We start from the raw sequence: 20,787 nt of genomic DNA on the forward strand, positions 1-20,787 counted from the left end.
CCTATCAGGCACTGAGCCACAAGTGACATCACAAACACAAACTGCACCCACATCACTAGAACTGGCCTATCAGGCACTGAGCCACAAGTGACATCACAAACACAAACTCCACCCACATCACCAGCACTGGCCTATCAGGCACTGAGCCACAAGTGACATCACAAACACAAACTGCACCCACATCACTAGAACTGGCCTATCAGGCACTGAGCCACAAGTGACATCACAAACACAAACTGCACCCACATCACTAGAACTGGCCTATCAGGCACTGAGCCACAAGTGACATCACAAACACAAACTCCACCCACATCACCAGCACTGGCCTATCAGGCACTGATCCGCAAATGACATCACAACCACAAACTCTATCCACATGACCAGCACTGGCCTATCAGGCACTGAGCCACAAGTGACATCACAAACACAAACTGCAGCCACAGGACCAGCACTGGCCTATCAGGCACTGAGCCACAAGTGACATCACAAACACAAACTGCAGCCATGTGACCAACACTGGCCTATCAGGCACTGAGCCACAAGTGACATCATAAACACAAACTCCACCCACATCACCAGCACTGGCCTATCAGGCACTGAGCCACAAGTGACATCACAAACACAAACTGCAGCCACAGGACCAGCACTGGCCTATCAGGCACTGAGCCACAAGTGACATCACAAACACAAACTCCAACCACATCAAGAGCACTGGCCTATCAGGCACTGAGCCACAAGTGACATCACAAACACAAACTGCACCCACATGACCAGCACTGGCCTATCAGGCACTGAGCCACAACTGACATCACAACCACAAACTGCAGCCACATCACCAGCACTGGCCTATCAGGCACTGAGCCACAAGTGACATCACAATCACAAACTGCAGCCACATCACTAGAACTGGCCTATCAGGCACTGAGCCACAAGTGACATCACAAACACAAACTGCACCCACATCACTAGAACTGGCCTATCAGGCACTGAGCCACAAGTGACATCACAAACACAAACTGCACCCACATCACTAGAACTGACCTATCAGGCACTGAGCCACAAGTGACATCACAAACACAAACTCCACCCACATCACCAGCACTGGCCTATCAGGCACTGAGCCACAAGTGACATCACAAACACAAACTCCACCCACATCACTAGAACTGGCCTATCAGGCACTGAGCCACAAGTGACATCACAAACACAAACTCCACCCACATCACCAGCACTGGCCTATCAGGCACTGATCCGCAAATGACATCACAACCACAAACTCTATCCACATGACCAGCACTGGCCTATCAGGCACTGAGCCACAAGTGACATCACAAACACAAACTGCAGCCACAGGACCAGCACTGGCCTATCAGGCACTGAGCCACAAGTGACATCACAAACACAAACTGCACCTACAGGACCACCACTGGCCTATCAGGCCCTGAGCCACAAGTGACATCACAAACACAAACTGCAGCCATGTGACCAACACTGGCCTATCAGGCACTGAGCCACAAGTGACATCATAAACACAAACTCCACCCACATCACCAGCACTGGCCTATCAGGCACTGAGCCACAAGTGACATCACAACCACAAACTGCAGCCACATCACCAGCACTGGCCTATCAGGCACTGAGCCACAAGTGACATCACAAACACAAACTGCAGCCACATGACCAGCACTGGCCTATCAGGCACCGAGCTACAAGTGACATCACAAACACAAACTGAACCCACATGACCAGCACTGGCCTATCAGGCACTGAGCCACAAGTGACATCACAACCACAAACTGCACCCACATCACTAGAACTGGCCTATCAGGCACTGAGCCACAAGTGACATCATAAACACAAACTCCACCCACATCACCAGCACTGGCCTATCAGGCCCTGAGCCACAAGTGACATCACAAAGACAAACTCCACCCACGTGACCAGCACTGGCCTATCAGGCACTGATCCGCAAATGACATCACAACAACAAACTGCACCCACGTGACCAGCACTGGCCTATCAGGCACTCAGCCACAAGTGACATCAAAACCACAAACTGCACACACAGGACCAGCACTGGCCTATCAGGCACTGAGCCACAAGTGACATCACAACCACAAACTGCAGCCATGTGACCAACACTGGCCTATCAGGCACTGAGCCACAAGTGACCTGACAACCACAAACTGCACCCACGTGACCAGCACTGGCCTATCAGGCACTGAGCCACAAGGGACATCACAACCACAAACTGCACCCACATGAACAGCATTGGCCTATCAGGCACTGAGCCACAAGTGACATCACAACCACAAACTGCAGCCACATCACCAGCACTGGCCTATCAGGCACTGAGCCACAAGTGACATCACAAACACAAACTCCAACCACATCAAGAGCACTGGCCTATCAGGCACTGAGCCACAAGTGATATCACAACAACAAACTGCACCCACGTGACCAGCACTGGCCTATCAGGCACTGAGCCACAAGTGACATCACAAACACAAACTCCACCCACGTGACCAGCACTGGCCTATCAGGCACTGATCCGCAAATGACATCACAACCACAAACTGCACCCACATGAACAGCATTGGCCTATCAGGCACTGAGCCACAAGTGACATCACAACCAAAAACTCCACCCACATCACCAGCACTGGCCTATCAGGCACTGAGCCACAAGTGACATCACAAACACAAACTGCAGCCACATCACCAGCACTGGCCTATCAGGCACTGAGCCACAAGTGACATCATAAACACAAACTCCACCCACATCACCAACACTGGCCTATCAGGCACTGAGCCACAAGTGACATCACAACCACAAAATGCACACACAGGACCAGCACTGGCCTATCAGGCACTGAGCCACAAGTGACATCACAACCACAAACTGCAGCCACATCACCAGCACTGGCCTATCAGGCACTGAGCCACAAGTGACATCACAATCACAAACTGCAGCCACATGACCAGCACTGGCCTATCAGGCACTGAGCCACAAGTGACATCACAAACACAAATTGCACCCACATCACTAGCACTGGCCTATCAGGCACTGAGCCACAAGTGACATCACAAACACAAACAACAGCCATTTGAGCAGCACTGGCCTATCAGGCACTGAGCCACAAGTGACATGACAAACACAAACTACAGACATGTGACCAGCACTGGCCTATCAGGCACTGAGCCACAAGTGACATCACAAACACAAACTCCACCCACAACACCAGCACTGGCCTATCAGGCACTGAGCCACAAGTGACATCATAAACACAAACTCCACCCACATCACCAGCACTGGCCTATCAGGCACTGAGCCACAAGTGACATCAAAACCACAAACTGCAGCCACATGACCAGCACTGGCCTATCAGGCACTGAGCCACAAGTGACATCACAACCACAAACTGCACCCACAACACCAGCACTGGCCTATCAGGCACTGATCCGCAAATGACATCACAACAACAAACTGCACCCACATGACCAGCACTGGCCTATCAGGCACTGAGCCACAAGTGACATCACAAACACAAACTGCAGCCACATGACCAGCACTGGCCTATCAGGCACTGAGCCACAAGTGACATCACAACCACAAACTGCACCCACAGGAACAGCACTGGCCTATCAGGCACTGAGCCACAAGTGACATCACAACCACAAACTCCACCCACATCACCAGCACTGGCCTATCAGGCACTGAGCCACAAGTGACATCACAATCACAAACTGCAGCCACATGACCAGCACTGGCCTATCAGGCACTGAGCCACAAGTGACATCACAAACACAAATTGCACCCACATCACCAGCACTGGCCTATCAGGCACTGAGCCACAAGTGACATCACAAACACAAACAACAGCCATTTGAGCAGCACTGGCCTATCAGGCACTGAGCCACAAGTGACATGACAAACACAAACTGCAGACATGTGACCAGCACTGGCCTATCAGGCACTGAGCCACAAGTGACATCACAAACACAAACTCCACCCACAACACCAGCACTGGCCTATCAGGCACTGAGCCACAAGTGACATCATAAACACAAACTCCACCCACATCACCAGCACTGGCCTATCAGGCACTGAGCCACAAGTGACATCACAACCACAAACTGCACCCACATGAACAGCACTGGCCTATCAGGCACTGAGCCACAAGTGACATCACAACCACAAACTGCACCCACATGAACAGCACTGGCCTAGCAGGCACTGAGCCACAAGTGACATCACAAACACAAACTGCAGCCATGTGACCAACACTGGCCTATCAGGCCCTGAGCCACAAGTGACATCACAAATATAAACTGCACCCACATGACCAGCACTGGCCTATCAGGCACTGAGCCACAAGTGACATCACAAAAACAAACTGCAGCCATGTGACCAACACTGGCCTATCAGGCACTGAGCCACAAGTGACACCACAACCACAAACTCCACCCACAGGACAAGCACTGGCCTATCAGGCACTGAGCCACAAGTGACATCACAAACACAAACTGCAGCCATGTGACCAACACTGGTCTATCAGGCTCTGAGCCACAAGTGACCTGACAACCACATACTGCACCCACATGACCAGCACTGGCCTATCAGGCACTGAGCCACAAGTGACATCACAAACACAAACTCCACCCACGTGACCAGCACTGGCCTATCAGGCACTGAGCCACAAATGACATCACAACAACAAACTGCACCCACGTGACCAGCACTGGCCTATCAGGCACTGAGCCACAAGTGACATCACAAACACAAACTCCACCCACAACACCAGCACTGGCCTATCAGGCACTGAGCCACAAGTGACATCACAAACACAAACTGCACCCACATGACCAGCACTGGCCTATCAGGCACTCAGCCACAAGTGACATCACAAAAACAAACTGCAGCCATGTGACCAACACTGGCCTATCAGGCACTGAGCCACAAGTGACATCACAAACACAAACTGCACCCACGTGACCAGCACTGGCCTATCAGGCACTGATCCGCAAATGACATCACAACAACAAACTGCACCCACGTGACCAGCACTGGCCTATCAGGCACTGAGCCACAAGTGACATCACAACCACAAACTCTATCCACATGACCAGCACCGGACTATCAGGCACTGAGCCACAAGTGACATCACAATCACAAACTGCACCCACGTGACCAGCACTGGCCTATCAGGCACTGATCCGCAAATGACATCACAACAACAAACTGCACTCACGTGACCAGCACCGGACTATCAGGCACTCAGCCACAAGTGACATCACAAACACAAACTGCACCCACGTGACCAGCACTGGCCTATCAGGCACTGAGCCACAAGTGACATCACAATCACAAACTGCACCCACATGAACAGCACTGGCCTATCAGGCACTGAGCCACAAGTGACATCACAAACACAAACTCCACCCACGTGACCAGCACTGGCCTATCAGGCACTGATCCGCAAATGACATCACAACAACAAACGGCACCCACGTGAGCAGCACTGGCCTATCAGGCACTGAGCCACAAGTGACATCACAAACACAAACTGCACCCACATCACCAGCACTGGCCTATCAGGCACTGAGCCACAAGTGACATCACAACCACAAACTGCAGCCATGTGAACAACACTGGCCTATCAGGCCCTGAGCCACAAGTGACATCACAAACACAAACTGCAGCCACATCACCAGCACTGGCCTATCAGGCACTGAGCCACAAGTGACATCAAAACCACAAACTGCACACACATCACCAGCACTGGCCTATCAGGCACTGAGCCACAAGTGACCTGACAACCACAAACTCTATCCACATGACCAGCACTGGCCTATCAGGCACTGAGCCACAAGTGACATCACAACCACAAACTGCACCCACATCACCAGCACCGGCCTATCAGGCACTGAGCCACAAGTGACATCACAATCACAAACTGCACCCACATGAACAGCACTGGCCTATCAGGCACTGAGCCACAAGTGACATCACAAACACAAACTCCACCCACGTGACCAGCACTGGCCTATCAGGCACTGATCCGCAAATGACATCACAACCACAAACTCCACCCACATCACCAGCACTGGCCTATCAGGCACTGAGCCACAAGTGACATCACAACCACAAACTCCACCCACATCACCAGCACTGGCCTATCAGGCGCTGAGCCACAAGTGACATCACAACCACAAACTGCAGCCATGTGACCAGCACTGGCCTATCAGGCACTGAGCCACAAGTGACATCACAAACACAAACTCCACCCACATCACCAGCACTGGCCTATCAGGCACTGAGCCACAAGTGACATCACAAACACAAACTCCACCCACATCACGAGCACTGGCCTATCAGGCACTGAGCCACAAGTGACATCACAAACACAAACTGCAGCCATGTGACCAACACTGGCCTATCAGGCCCTGAGCCACAAGTGACATCACAAACACAAACTGCACCCACATGAACAGAACTGGCCTATCAGGCACTGAGCCACAAGTGACATCACAAACACAAACTGCACACACAGGACCAGCACTGGCCTATCAGGCACTGAGCCACAAGTGACATCACAAACACAAACTGCAGCCATGTGACCAGCACTGGCCTATCAGGCACTGAGCCACAAGTGACATCACAAACACAAATTGCAGCCACATGACCAGCACTGGCCTATCAGGCACTGAGCCACAAGTGACATCACAAACACAAACTGCAGCCACATGAAAATCACTGGTCTACCAGGCACTGAGCCACAAGTGACATCACAACCACAAACTGCACCCACAGGACAAGCAGTGGCCTATCAGGCACTGAGCCACAAGTGACATCACAAACACAAACTGCAGCCATGTGACCAGCACTGGCCTATCAGGCACTGAGCCACAAGTGACATCACAACCACAAACTCCGCACACATGACCAGCATTGGCCTATCAGGCACTGAGCCACAAGTGACATCACAACCACAAACTCCAGCCACATGAACAGCACTGGCCTATCAGGAACTGATCCACAAATGACATCACAACCACAAACTGCAGCCATGTGACCAACACTGGCCTATCAGGCACTGAGCCACAAGTGACATCACAACCACAAACTCCACCCACATGACCAGCATTGGCCTATCAGGCACTGAGCCACAAGTGACATCACAACCACAAACTCCACCCACATCACCAGCACTGGCCTATCAGGCACTGAGCCACAAGTGACATCACAAACACAAACTGCAGCCATGTGACCAGCACTGGCCTATCAGGCACTGAGCCACAAGTGACATCACAAACACAAACTCCACCCACATCACCAGCACTGGCCTATCAGGCACTGAGCCACAAGTGACATCAAAACCACAAACTGCACACACAGGACCAGCACTGGCCTATCAGGCACTGAGCCACAAGTGACATCACAACCACAAACTCCACCCACAGGACCAGCACTGGCCTATCAGGCACTGAGCCACAAGTGACATCAAAACCACAAACTGCACACACAGGACCAGCACTGGCCTATCAGGCACTGAGCCACAAGTGACATCACAAACACAAACTGCAGCCATGTGACCAGCACTGGCCTATCAGGCACTGAGCCACAAGTGACATCACAAACACAAACTCCACCCACATCACCAGCACTGGCCTATCAGGCACTGAGCCACAAGTGACATCAAAACCACAAACTGCACACACAGGACCAGCACTGGCCTATCAGGCACTGAGCCACAAGTGACCTGACAACCACAAACTCTATCCACATGACCAGCACTGGCCTATCAGGCACTGAGCCACAAGTGACATCACAACCACAAACTGCACCCACATCACCAGCACTGGCCTATCAGGCACTGAGCCACAAGTAACATCACAATCACAAACTGCACCCACATGAACAGCACTGGCCTATCAGGCACTGAGCCACAAGTGACATCACAAACACAAACTCCACCCACGTGACCAGCACTGGCCTATCAGGCACTGATCCGCAAATGACATCACAAACACAAACTCCACCCACATCACCAGCACTGGCCTATCAGGCACTGAGCCACAAGTGACATCACAACCACAAACTGCACCCACAGGACCAGCACTGGCCTATCAGGCCCTGAGCCACAAGTGACATCACAACCACAAACTGCAGCCATGTGACCAGCACTGGCCTATCAGGCACTGAGCCACAAGTGACATCACAAACACAAACTGCAGCCATGTGACCAGCACTGGCCTATCAGGCACTGAGCCACAAGTGACATCACAAACACAAACTGCAGCCATGTGACCAACACTGGCCTATCAGGCCCTGAGCCACAAGTGACATCACAAACACAAACTGCACCCACATGAACAGAACTGGCCTATCAGGCACTGAGCCACAAGTGACATCACAAACACAAACTGCAGCCACAGGACCAGCACTGGCCTATCAGGCACTGAGCCACAAGTGACATCACAACAACAAACTCCACCCACAGGAGCAGCACTGGCCTATCAGGCCCTGAGCCACAAGTGACATCACAAACACAAACTGCACCCACATCACCAGCACTGGCCTATCAGGCACTGAGCCACAAGTGACATCACAAACACAAACTCCACCAACGTGACCAGCACTGGCCTATCAGGCACTGAGCCACAAGTGACATCACAACCACAAACTGCACCCACATGACCAGCACTGGCCTATCAGGCACTGAGCCACAAGTAACATCACAACCACAAACTGCACCCACATGAACAGCACTGGCCTATCAGGCACTGAGCCACAAGTGACATCAAAACCACAAACTGCACACACAGGACCAGCACTGGCCTATCAGGCACTGAGCCACAAGTGACATCACAAACACAAACTGCAGCCATGTGAACAACACTGGCCTATCAGGCACTGAGCCACAAGTGACATCACAACCACAAACTGCACACACAGGACCAGCACCGGCCTATCAGGCACTTAGCCACAAGTGACATCACAACCACAAACTGCACACACAGGACCAGCACTGGCCTATCAGGCACTGAGCCACAAGCGACATCACAACCACAAAATGAACCCACGTGACCAGCACTGGCCTATCAGGCCCTGAGCCACAAGTGACCTCACAACCACAAACTGCAGCCACAGGACCAGCAATGTCCCATCAGGCACTGAGCCACAAGTGACCTCACAACAACAAACTGCACCCACATCACCAGCACTGGCCTATCAGGCACCGAGCTACAAGTGACATCACAACCTCAAACTGAACCCACATGACCAGCACTGGCCTATCAGGCACTGAGCCACAAGTGACATCACAAACACAAACTCCACCCACGTGACCAGCACTGGCCTATCAGGCACTGATCCGCAAATGACATCACAACCACAAACTGCACCCACATGAACAGCATTGGCCTATCAGGCACTGAGCCACAAGTGACATCACAACCAAAAACTCCACCCACATCACCAGCACTGGCCTATCAGGCACTGAGCCACAAGTGACATCACAACCACAAACTGCACCCACATGACCAGCACTGGCCTATCAGGCACTGAGCCACAAGTAACATCACAACCACAAACTGCACCCACATGAACAGCACTGGCCTATCAGGCAATGATCCGCAAATGACATCACAACAACAAACTGCACCCACATCACCAGCACTGGCCTATCAGGCACTGAGCCACAAGTGACATCACAAACACAAACTCCACCCACAAAACCAGCACTGGCCTATCAGGCACTGAGCCACAAGTGACATCACAAACACAAACTCCACCCACATGACCAGCACTGGCCTATCAGGCACTGAGCCACAAGTGACATCAAAACCACAAACTGCACACACAGGACCAGCACTGGCCTAGCAGGCACTGAGCCACAAGTGACATCACAACCACAAACTGCAGCCATGTGACCAACACTGGCCTATCAGGCACTGAGCCACAAGTGACATCACAACCACAAACTGCACACACAGGACCAGCACTGGCCTATCAGGCACTGAGCCACAAGTGACATCAAAATACAAACTGCAGCCACATGAACAGCACTGGCCTATCAGGCACTGAGCCACAAGTGACATCACAAACACAAACTGCACCCACATGACCAGCAGTGGCCTATCAGGCACTGATCCGCAAATGACATCACAACAACAAACTGCACCCACGTGACCAGCATTGGCCTATCAGGCACTGAGCCACAAGTGACATCACAACCACAAACTCTATCCACATGACCAGCACCGGCCTATCAGGCACTCAGCCACAAGTGACATCACAAACACAAACTCCACCCACATCACCAGCACTGGCCTATCAGGCACTGAGCCACAAGTGACATCAAAACCACAAACTGCACACACAGGACCAGCACTGGCCTATCAGGCACTCAGCCACAAGTGACATCACAAACACAAACTGCAGCCATGTGAACAACACTGGCCTATCAGGCCCTGAGCCACAAGTGACATCACAAACACAAACTCCACCCACATCACCAGCACGGGCCTATCAGGCACTGAGCCACAAGTGACATCACAAACACAAACTCCACCCACGTGACCAGCACTGGCCTATCAGGCACTGATCCGCAAATGACATCACAACAACAAACTGCACCCACAGGAACAGCACTGGCCTATCAGGCACTGAGCCACAAGTGACATCACAAACACAAACTCCACCCACGTGACCAGCACTGGCCTATCAGGCACTGATCCGCAAATGACATCACAACAACAAACTGCACCCACAGGAACAGCACTGGCCTATCAGGCACTGAGCCACAAGTGACATCACAAACACAAACTGCACCCACATCACCAGCACTGGCCTATCAGGCACTCAGCCACAAGTGACATCACAAACACAAACTCCACCCACATCACCAGCACTGGCCTATCAGGCACTGAGCCACAAGTGACATCACAACCACAAACTCCACCCACGTGACCAGCACTGGCCTATCAGGCACTGATCCGCAAATGACATCACAACCACAAACTCCACCCACATCACCAGCACTGGCCTATCAGGCACTGAGCCACAAGAGACATCACAACCACAAACTCCACCCACATCACCAGCACTGGCCTATCAGGCGCTGAGCCACAAGTGACATCACAACCACAAACTGCAGCCATGTGACCAGCACTGGCCTATCAGGCACTGAGCCACAAGTGACATCACAAACACAAACTCCACCCACATCACCAGAACTGGCCTATCAGGCACTGAGCCACAAGTGACATCACAAACACAAACTCCACCCACATCACCAGCACTGGCCTATCAGGCACTCAGCCACAAGTGACATCACAAACACAAACTGCAGCCATGTGACCAACACTGGCCTATCAGGCCCTGAGCCACAAGTGACATCACAAACACAAACTGCACCCACATGAACAGAACTGGCCTATCAGGCACTGAGCCACAAGTGACATCACAACCACAAACTCCACCCACATCACCAGCACTGGCCTATCGGGCACTGAGCCACAAGTGACATCACAAACACAAACTCCACCCACGTGACCAGCACTGGCCTATCAGGCACTGATCCGCAAATGACATCACAACAACAAACTGCACCCACGTGACCAGCACTGGCCTATCAGGCACTGAGCCACAAGTGACATCACAAACACAAACTCCACCCACAGGAGCAGCACTGGCCTATCAGGCACTGAGCCACAAGTGACATCACAAACACAAACTGCACCCACATCACCAGCACTGGCCTATCAGGCACTGAGCCAGAAGTGACATCACAAACACAAACTCCACCCACGTGACCAGCACTGGCCTATCAGGCACTGAGCCACAAGTGACATCACAACCACACACTCCACCCACATGAACAGCACTGGCCTATCAGGCACTGAGCCACAAGTAACATCACAACCACAAACTGCAGCCACATGACCAGCACTGGCCTATCAGGCACTGAGCCACAAGTGACATCACAACCACAAACTGCACACACAGGACCAGCACTGGCCTATCAGGCACTGAGCCACAAGTGACATCAAAATACAAACTGCAGCCACATCACGAGCACTGGCCTATCAGGCACTGAGCCACAAGTGACATCACAAACACAAACTGCACCCACGTGACCAGCACTGGCCTATCAGGCACTGATCCGCAAATGACATCACAACCACAAACTGCACCCACATGAACAGCACTGGCCTATCAGGCACTGAGCCACAAGTGACATCACAAACACAAACTCTATCCACATGACCAGCACCGGCCTATCAGGCACTGAGCCACAAGTGACATCACAATCACAAACTGCACCCACATGAACAGCACTGGCCTATCAGGCACTGAGCCACAAGTGACATCACAAACACAAACTCCACCCACGTGACCAGCACTGGCCTATCAGGCACTGATCCGCAAATGACATCACAACAACAAACGGCACCCACGTGACCAGCACTGGCCTATCAGGCACTGAGCCACAAGTGACATCACAAACACAAACTGCACCCACATCACCAGCACTGGCCTATCAGGCACTGAGCCACAAGTGACATCACAAACACAAACTCCACCCACATCACCAGCACTGGCCTATCAGGCACTAGGCCACAACTGACATGACAAATACAATCTCCACCCACATGACCAGCACTGGCCTAACAGGCACTGAGCCACAAGTGACATCATAAACACAAACTCCACCCACATCACCAGCACTGGCCTATCAGGCACTGAGCCACAAGTGACATCAAAACCACAAACTGCACACACAGGACCAGCACTGGCCTATCAGGCACTCAGCCACAAGTGACATCACAAACACAAACTGCAGCCACATGACCAGCACTGGCCTATCAGGCACTCAGCCACAAGTGACATCACAAACACAAACTGCAGCCATGTGAACAACACTGGCCTATCAGGCCCTGAGCCACAAGTGACATCACAAACACAAACTCCACCCACATCACCAGCACGGGCCTATCAGGCACTGAGCCACAAGTGACATCACAAACACAAACTGCACCCACGTGACCAGCACTGGCCTATCAGGCACTGATCCGCAAATGACATCACAACAACAAACTGCACCCACAGGAACAGCACTGGCCTATCAGGCCCTGAGCCACAAGTGACATCACAACCACAAACTCCACCCACGTGACCAGCACTGGCCTATCAGGCACTGATCCGCAAATGACATCACAACAACAAACTGCACCCACGTGACCAGCACTGGCCTATCAGGCACTGAGCCACAAGTGACATCACAAACACAAACTCCACCCACATCACCAGCACTGGCCTATCAGGCACTGAGCCACAAGTGACATCATAAACACAAACTCCACCCACATCACCAGCACTGGCCTATCAGGCACGGAGCCACAAGTGACATCACAAACACAAACTGCAGCCATGTGAACAACACTGGCCTATCAGGCACTGAGCCACAAGTGACATCACAACCACAAACTGCACACACAGGACCAGCACCGGCCTATCAGGCACTGAGCCACAAGTGACATCACAACCACAAACTGCACACACAGGACCAGCACCAGCCTATCAGGCACTGAGCCACAAGTGACATCACAATCACAAACTGCACCCACATGAACAGCACTGGCCTATCAGGCACTGAGCCACAAGTGACATCACAAACACAAACTCCACCCACGTGACCAGCACTGGCCTATCAGGCACTGATCCGCAAATGACATCACAACAACAAACTGCACCCACGTGACCAGCACTGGCCTATCAGGCACTGAGCCACAAGTGACATCACAAACACAAACTGCAGCCATGTGACAAGCACTGGCCTATCAGGCACTCAGCCACAAGTGACATCACAACAACAAACTCCACCCACATCACCAGCACTGGCCTATCAGGCACTGAGCCACAAGTGACATCACAACCACAAACTGCAGCCACATGAACAGCACTGGCCTATCAGGCACTGAGCCACAAGTGACATCACAACAACAAAGTGCACCCACGTGACCAGCACTGGCCTATCAGGCACTGAGCCACAAGTGACATCACAAACACAAACTCCACCCACATCACCAGCACTGGCCTATCAGGCACTGATCCGCAAATGACATCACAACAACAAACTGCACCCACGTGACCAGCACTGGCCTATCAGGCACTGAGCCACAAGTGACATCACAAACACAAACTGCACCCACGTGACCAACACTGGCCTATCAGGCTCTGAGCCACAAGTGACATCACAACCACAACCTGCAGCCACATGACCAGCACTGGCCTATCAGGCACTGAGCCACAAGTGACATCACAACCACAAACTGCACACACAGGACCAGCACTGGCCTATCAGGCACTGAGCCACAAGTGACATCAAAATACAAACTGCAGCCACATGAACAGCACTGGCCTATCAGGCACTCAGCCACAAGTGACATCACAAACACAAACTGCACCCACGTGACCAGCACTGGCCTATCAGGCACTCAGCCACAAGTGACATCACAAACACAAACTGCAGCCATGTGAACAACACTGGCCTATCAGGTACTGAGCCACAAGTGACATCACAAACACAAACTCCACCCACATCACCAGCACTGGCCTATCAGGCACTGAGCCACAAGTGACATCACAAACACAAACTCCACCCACATCACCAGCACTGGCCTATCAGGCACTGAGCCACAAGTGACATCAAAACCACAAACTGCACACACATCACCAGCACTGGCCTATCAGGCACTGAGCCACAAGTGACCTGACAACCACAAACTCTATCCACATGACCAGCACTGGCCTATCAGGCACTGAGCCACAAGTGACATCACAACCACAAACTGCACCCACATCACCAGCACCGGCCTATCAGGCACTGAGCCACAAGTGACATCACAATCACAAACTGCACCCACATGAACAGCACTGGCCTATCAGGCACTGAGCCACAAGTGACATCACAAACACAAACTCCACCCACGTGACCAGCACTGGCCTATCAGGCACTGATCCGCAAATGACATCACAACCACAAACTCCACCCACATCACCAGCACTGGCCTATCAGGCACTGAGCCACAAGTGACATCACAACCACAAACTCCACCCACATCACCAGCACTGGCCTATCAGGCACTGAGCCACAAGTGACATCACAACCACAAACTGCAGCCATGTGACCAGCACTGGCCTATCAGGCACTGAGCCACAAGTGACATCACAAACACAAACTCCACCCACATCACCAGCACTGGCCTATCAGGCACTGAGCCACAAGTGACATCACAAACACAAACTCCACCCACATCACGAGCACTGGCCTATCAGGCACTCAGCCACAAGTGACATCACAAACACAAACTGCAGCCATGTGACCAACACTGGCCTATCAGGCACTCAGCCACAAGTGACCTCACAGCCACAAACTGCACCCACATCACCAGCACTGGCCTATCAGGCACTGAGCCACAAGTGACATCACAACCACAAACTCCACCCACATCACCAGCACTGGCCTATCAGGCACGGAGCCACAAGTGACATCACAACCACAAACTCCACCCACATCACCAGCACTGGCCTATCAGGCACTGAGCCACAAGTGACATCAAAACCACAAACTGCACACACAGGACCAGCACTGGCCTATCAGGCACTGAGCCACAAGTGACATCACAAACACAAACTCCACCCACATCACCAGCACTGGCCTATCAGGCACTGAGCCACAAGTGACATCAAAACCACAAACTGCACACACAGGACCAGCACTGGCCTATCAGGCACTGAGCCACAAGTGACATCACAAACACAAACTGCAGCCATGTGACCAGCACTGGCCTATCAGGCACTGAGCCACAAGTGACATCACAAACACAAATTGCAGCCACATGACCAGCACTGGCCTATCAGGCACTGAGCCACAAGTGACATCACAAACACAAACTGCAGCCACTTGAAAATCACTGGTCTACCAGGCACTGAGCCACAAGTGACATCACAACCACAAACTGCACCCACAGGACAAGCAGTGGCCTATCAGGCACTGAGCCACAAGTGACATCACAAACACAAACTGCACCCACATCACCAGCACTGGCCTATCAGGCACTGAGCCACAAGTGACATCACAACCACAAACTCCGCACACATGACCAGCATTGGCCTATCAGGCACTGAGCCACAAGTGACATCACAACCACAAACTCCACCCACATGAACAGCACTGGCCTATCAGGAACTGATCCACAAATGACATCACAACCACAAACTGCAGCCATGTGACCAACACTGGCCTATCAGGCACTGAGCCACAAGTGACATCACAACCACAAACTCCACCCACATGACCAGCATTGGCCTATCAGGCACTGAGCCACAAGTGACATCACAACCACAAACTCCACCCACATCACCAGCACTGGCCTATCAGGCACTGAGCCACAAGTGACATCACAAACACAAACTCCACCCACAGGACCAGCACTGGCCTATCAGGCACTGAGCCACAAGTGACATCAAAACCACAAACTGCACACACAGGACCAGCACTGGCCTATCAGGCACTGAGCCACAAGTGACATCACAAACACAAACTGCAGCCATGTGACCAGCACTGGCCTATCAGGCACTGAGCCACAAGTGACATCACAAACACAAACTCCACCCACATCACCAGCACTGGCCTATCAGGCACTGAGCCACAAGTGACATCAAAACCACAAACTGCACACACAGGACCAGCACTGGCCTATCAGGCACTGATCCGCAAATGACATCACAACAACAAACTCCACCCACATGACCAGCACTGGCCTATCAGGCACTGAGCCACAAGTGACATCACAACCACAAACTGCACCCACATCACCAGCACTGGCCTATCAGGCACTGAGCCACAAGTGACATCACAAACACAAACTCCACCCACATCACCAGCACTGGCCTATCAGGCACTGAGCCACAAGTGACATCACAACCACGAACTGCACCCACGTGACCAGCACTGGCCTATCAGGCACTGATCCGCAAATGACATCACAAACACAAACTCCACCCACATCACCAGCACTGGCCTATCAGGCACTGAGCCACAAGTGACATCACAAACACAAACTGCACCCACAGGACCAGCACTGGCCTATCAGGCCCTGAGCCACAAGTGACATCACAACCACAAACTGCAGCCATGTGACCAGCACTGGCCTATCAGGCACTGAGCCACAAGTGACATCACAAACACAAACTGCAGCCACATCACGAGCACCGGCCTATCAGGCACTGAGCCACAAGTGACATCACAAACACAAACTGCACCCACATCACCAGCACCGGTCTATCAGGCACTGAGCCACAAGTGACATCACAATCACAAACTGCACCCACATGAACAGCACTGGCCTATCAGGCACTGAGCTACAAGTGACATCACAAACACAAACTCCACCCACATCACCAGCACTGGCCTATCAGGCACTGAGCCACAAGTGACATCACAACCACAAACTCCACCCACATCACCAGCACTGGCCTATCAGGCGCTGAGCCACAAGTGCCATCACAACCACAAACTGCAGCCATGTGACCAGCACTGGCCTATCAGGCACTGAGCCACAAGTGACATCACAAACACAAACTCCACCCACGTGACCAGCACTGGCCTATCAGGCACTGAGCCACAAGTGACATCACAACCACAAACTGCACCCACATGACCAGCACTGGCCTATCAGGCACTGAGCCACAAGTGACATCACAACCACAAACTGCACACACAGGACCAGCACTGGCCTATCAGGCACTGAGCCACAAGTGACATCAAAATACAAACTGCAGCCACATGAACAGCACTGGCCTATCAGGCACTGAGCCACAAGTGACATCACAAACACAAACTGCACCCACATGACCAGCAGTGGCCTATCAGGCACTGATCCGCAAATGACATCACAACAACAAACTGCACCCACGTGACCAGCATTGGCCTATCAGGCACTGAGCCACAAGTGACATCACAACCACAAACTCTATCCACATGACCAGCACCGGCCTATCAGGCACTGAGCCACAAGTGACATCACAATCACAAACTGCACCCACATGAACAGCACTGGCCTATCAGGCACTGAGCCACAAGTGACATCACAAACACAAACTGCACCCACGTGACCAGCACTGGCCTATCAGGCACTGATCCGCAAATGACATCACAACAACAAACGGCACCCACGTGACCAGCACTGGCCTATCAGGCACTCAGCCACAAGTGACATCACAAACACAAACTCCACCCACATCACCAGCACTGGCCTATCAGGCACTGAGCCACAAGTGACATCAAAACCACAAACTGCACACACAGGACCAGCACTGGCCTATCAGGCACTCAGCCACAAGTGACATCACAACCACAAACTGCACCCACATGAACAGCACTGGCCTATCAGGCACTGAGCCACAAGTGACATCATAAACACAAACTCCACCCACATCACCAGCACTGGCCTATCAGGCACTGAGCCACAAGTGACACCACAACCACAAACTGCACCCACATGACCAGCACTGGCCTATCAGGCACTGAGCCACAAGTGACATCAAAACCACAAACTGCACACACAGGACCAGCACTGGCCTATCAGGCACTCAGCCACAAGTGACATCACAAACACAAACTGCAGCCATGTGAACAACACTGGCCTATCAGGCCCTGAGCCACAAGTGACATCACAAACACAAACTCCACCCACATCACCAGCACGGGCCTATCAGGCACTGAGCCACAAGTGACATCACAAACACAAACTGCACCCACATCACCAGCACTGGCCTATCAGGCACTGAGCCACAAGTGACATCACAACCACAAACTCTATCCACATGACCAGCACCGGCCTATCAGGCACTGAGCCACAAGTGACATCACAATCACAAACTGCACCCACATGAACAGCACTGGCCTATCAGGCACTGAGCCACAAGTGACATCACAAACACAAACTCCACCCACGTGACCAGCACTGGCCTATCAGGCACTGATCCGCAAATGACATCACAACAACAAACTGCACCCACAGGAACAGCACTGCCCTATCAGGCACTGAGCCACAAGTGACATCACAAACACAAACTCCACCCACATGACCAGCACTGGCCTATCAGGCACTGAGCCACAAGTGACATCATAAACACAAACTCCACCCACATCACCAGCACTGGCCTATCAGGCACGGAGCCACAAGTGACATCACAAACACAAACTGCAGCCATGTGAACAACACTGGCCTATCAGGCACTGAGCCACAAGTGACATCACAACCACAAACTGCACACACAGGACCAGCACCGGCCTATCAGGCACTGAGCCACAAGTGACATCACAACCACAAACTGCACACACAGGACCAGCACCAGCCTATCAGGCACTGAGCCACAAGTGACATCACAATCACAAACTGCACCCACATGAACAGCACTGGCCTATCAGGCACTGAGCCACAAGTGACATCACAAACACAAACTCCACCCACGTGACCAGCACTGGCCTATCAGGCACTGATCCGCAAATGACATCACAACAACAAACTGCACCCACGTGACCAGCACTGGCCTATCAGGCACTGAGCCACAAGTGACATCACAAACACAAATTGCAGCCATGTGACAAGAACTGGCCTATCAGGCACTGAGCCACAAGTGACATCACAACAACAAACTCCACCCACATCACCAGCACTGGCCTATCAGGCACTGAGCCACAAGTGACATCACAACCACAAACTGCAGCCACATGAACAGCACTGGCCTATCAGGCACTGAGCCACAAGTGACATCACAACAACAAAGTGCACCCACGTGACCAGCACTGGCCTATCAGGCACTGAGCCACAAGTGACATCACAAACACAAACTGCACCCACGTGACCAGCACTGGCCTATCAGGCACTGAGCCACAAGTGACATCACAAACACAAACTGCACCCACGTGACCAACACTGGCCTATCAGGCTCTGAGCCACAAGTGACATCACAACCACAACCTGCAGCCACATGACCAGCACTGGCCTATCAGGCACTGAGCCACAAGTGACATCAAAATACAAACTGCAGCCACATCACCAGCACTGGCCTATCAGGCACTGAGCCACAAGTGACATCACAACCACAAACTGCAGCCATGTGACCAACACTGGCCTATCAGGCACTCAGCCACAAGTGACATCACAAACACAAACTGCACCCACGTGACCAGCACTGGCCTATCAGGCACTGATCCGCAAATGACATCACAACAACAAACTGCACCTACGTGACCAGCACTGGCCTATCAGGCACTGAGCCACAAGTGACATCACAAACACAAACTCTATCCACATGACCAGCACCGGCCTATCAGGCACTGAGCCACAAGTGACATCACAATCACAAACTGCACCCACATGAACAGCACTGGCCTATCAGGCACTGAGCCACAAGTGACATCACAAACACAAACTCCACCCACGTGACCAGCACTGGCCTATCAGGCACTGATCCGCAAATGACATCACAACAACAAACTGCACCCACAGGAACAGCACTGGCCTGTCAGGCACTGAGCCACAAGTGACATCACAACCACAAACTCCACCAACGTGACCAGCACTGGCCTATCAGGCACTGAGCCACAAGTGACATCACAAACACAAACTCCACCCACATCACCAGCACTGGCCTATCAGGCACTGAGCCACAAGTGACATCACAAACACAAACTCCACCCACATCACC

Source organism: Apteryx mantelli, chromosome 8, assembly GCF_036417845.1.
Source record: "Apteryx mantelli isolate bAptMan1 chromosome 8, bAptMan1.hap1, whole genome shotgun sequence".
NCBI classification, from domain to species: domain Eukaryota; kingdom Metazoa; phylum Chordata; class Aves; order Apterygiformes; family Apterygidae; genus Apteryx; species Apteryx mantelli.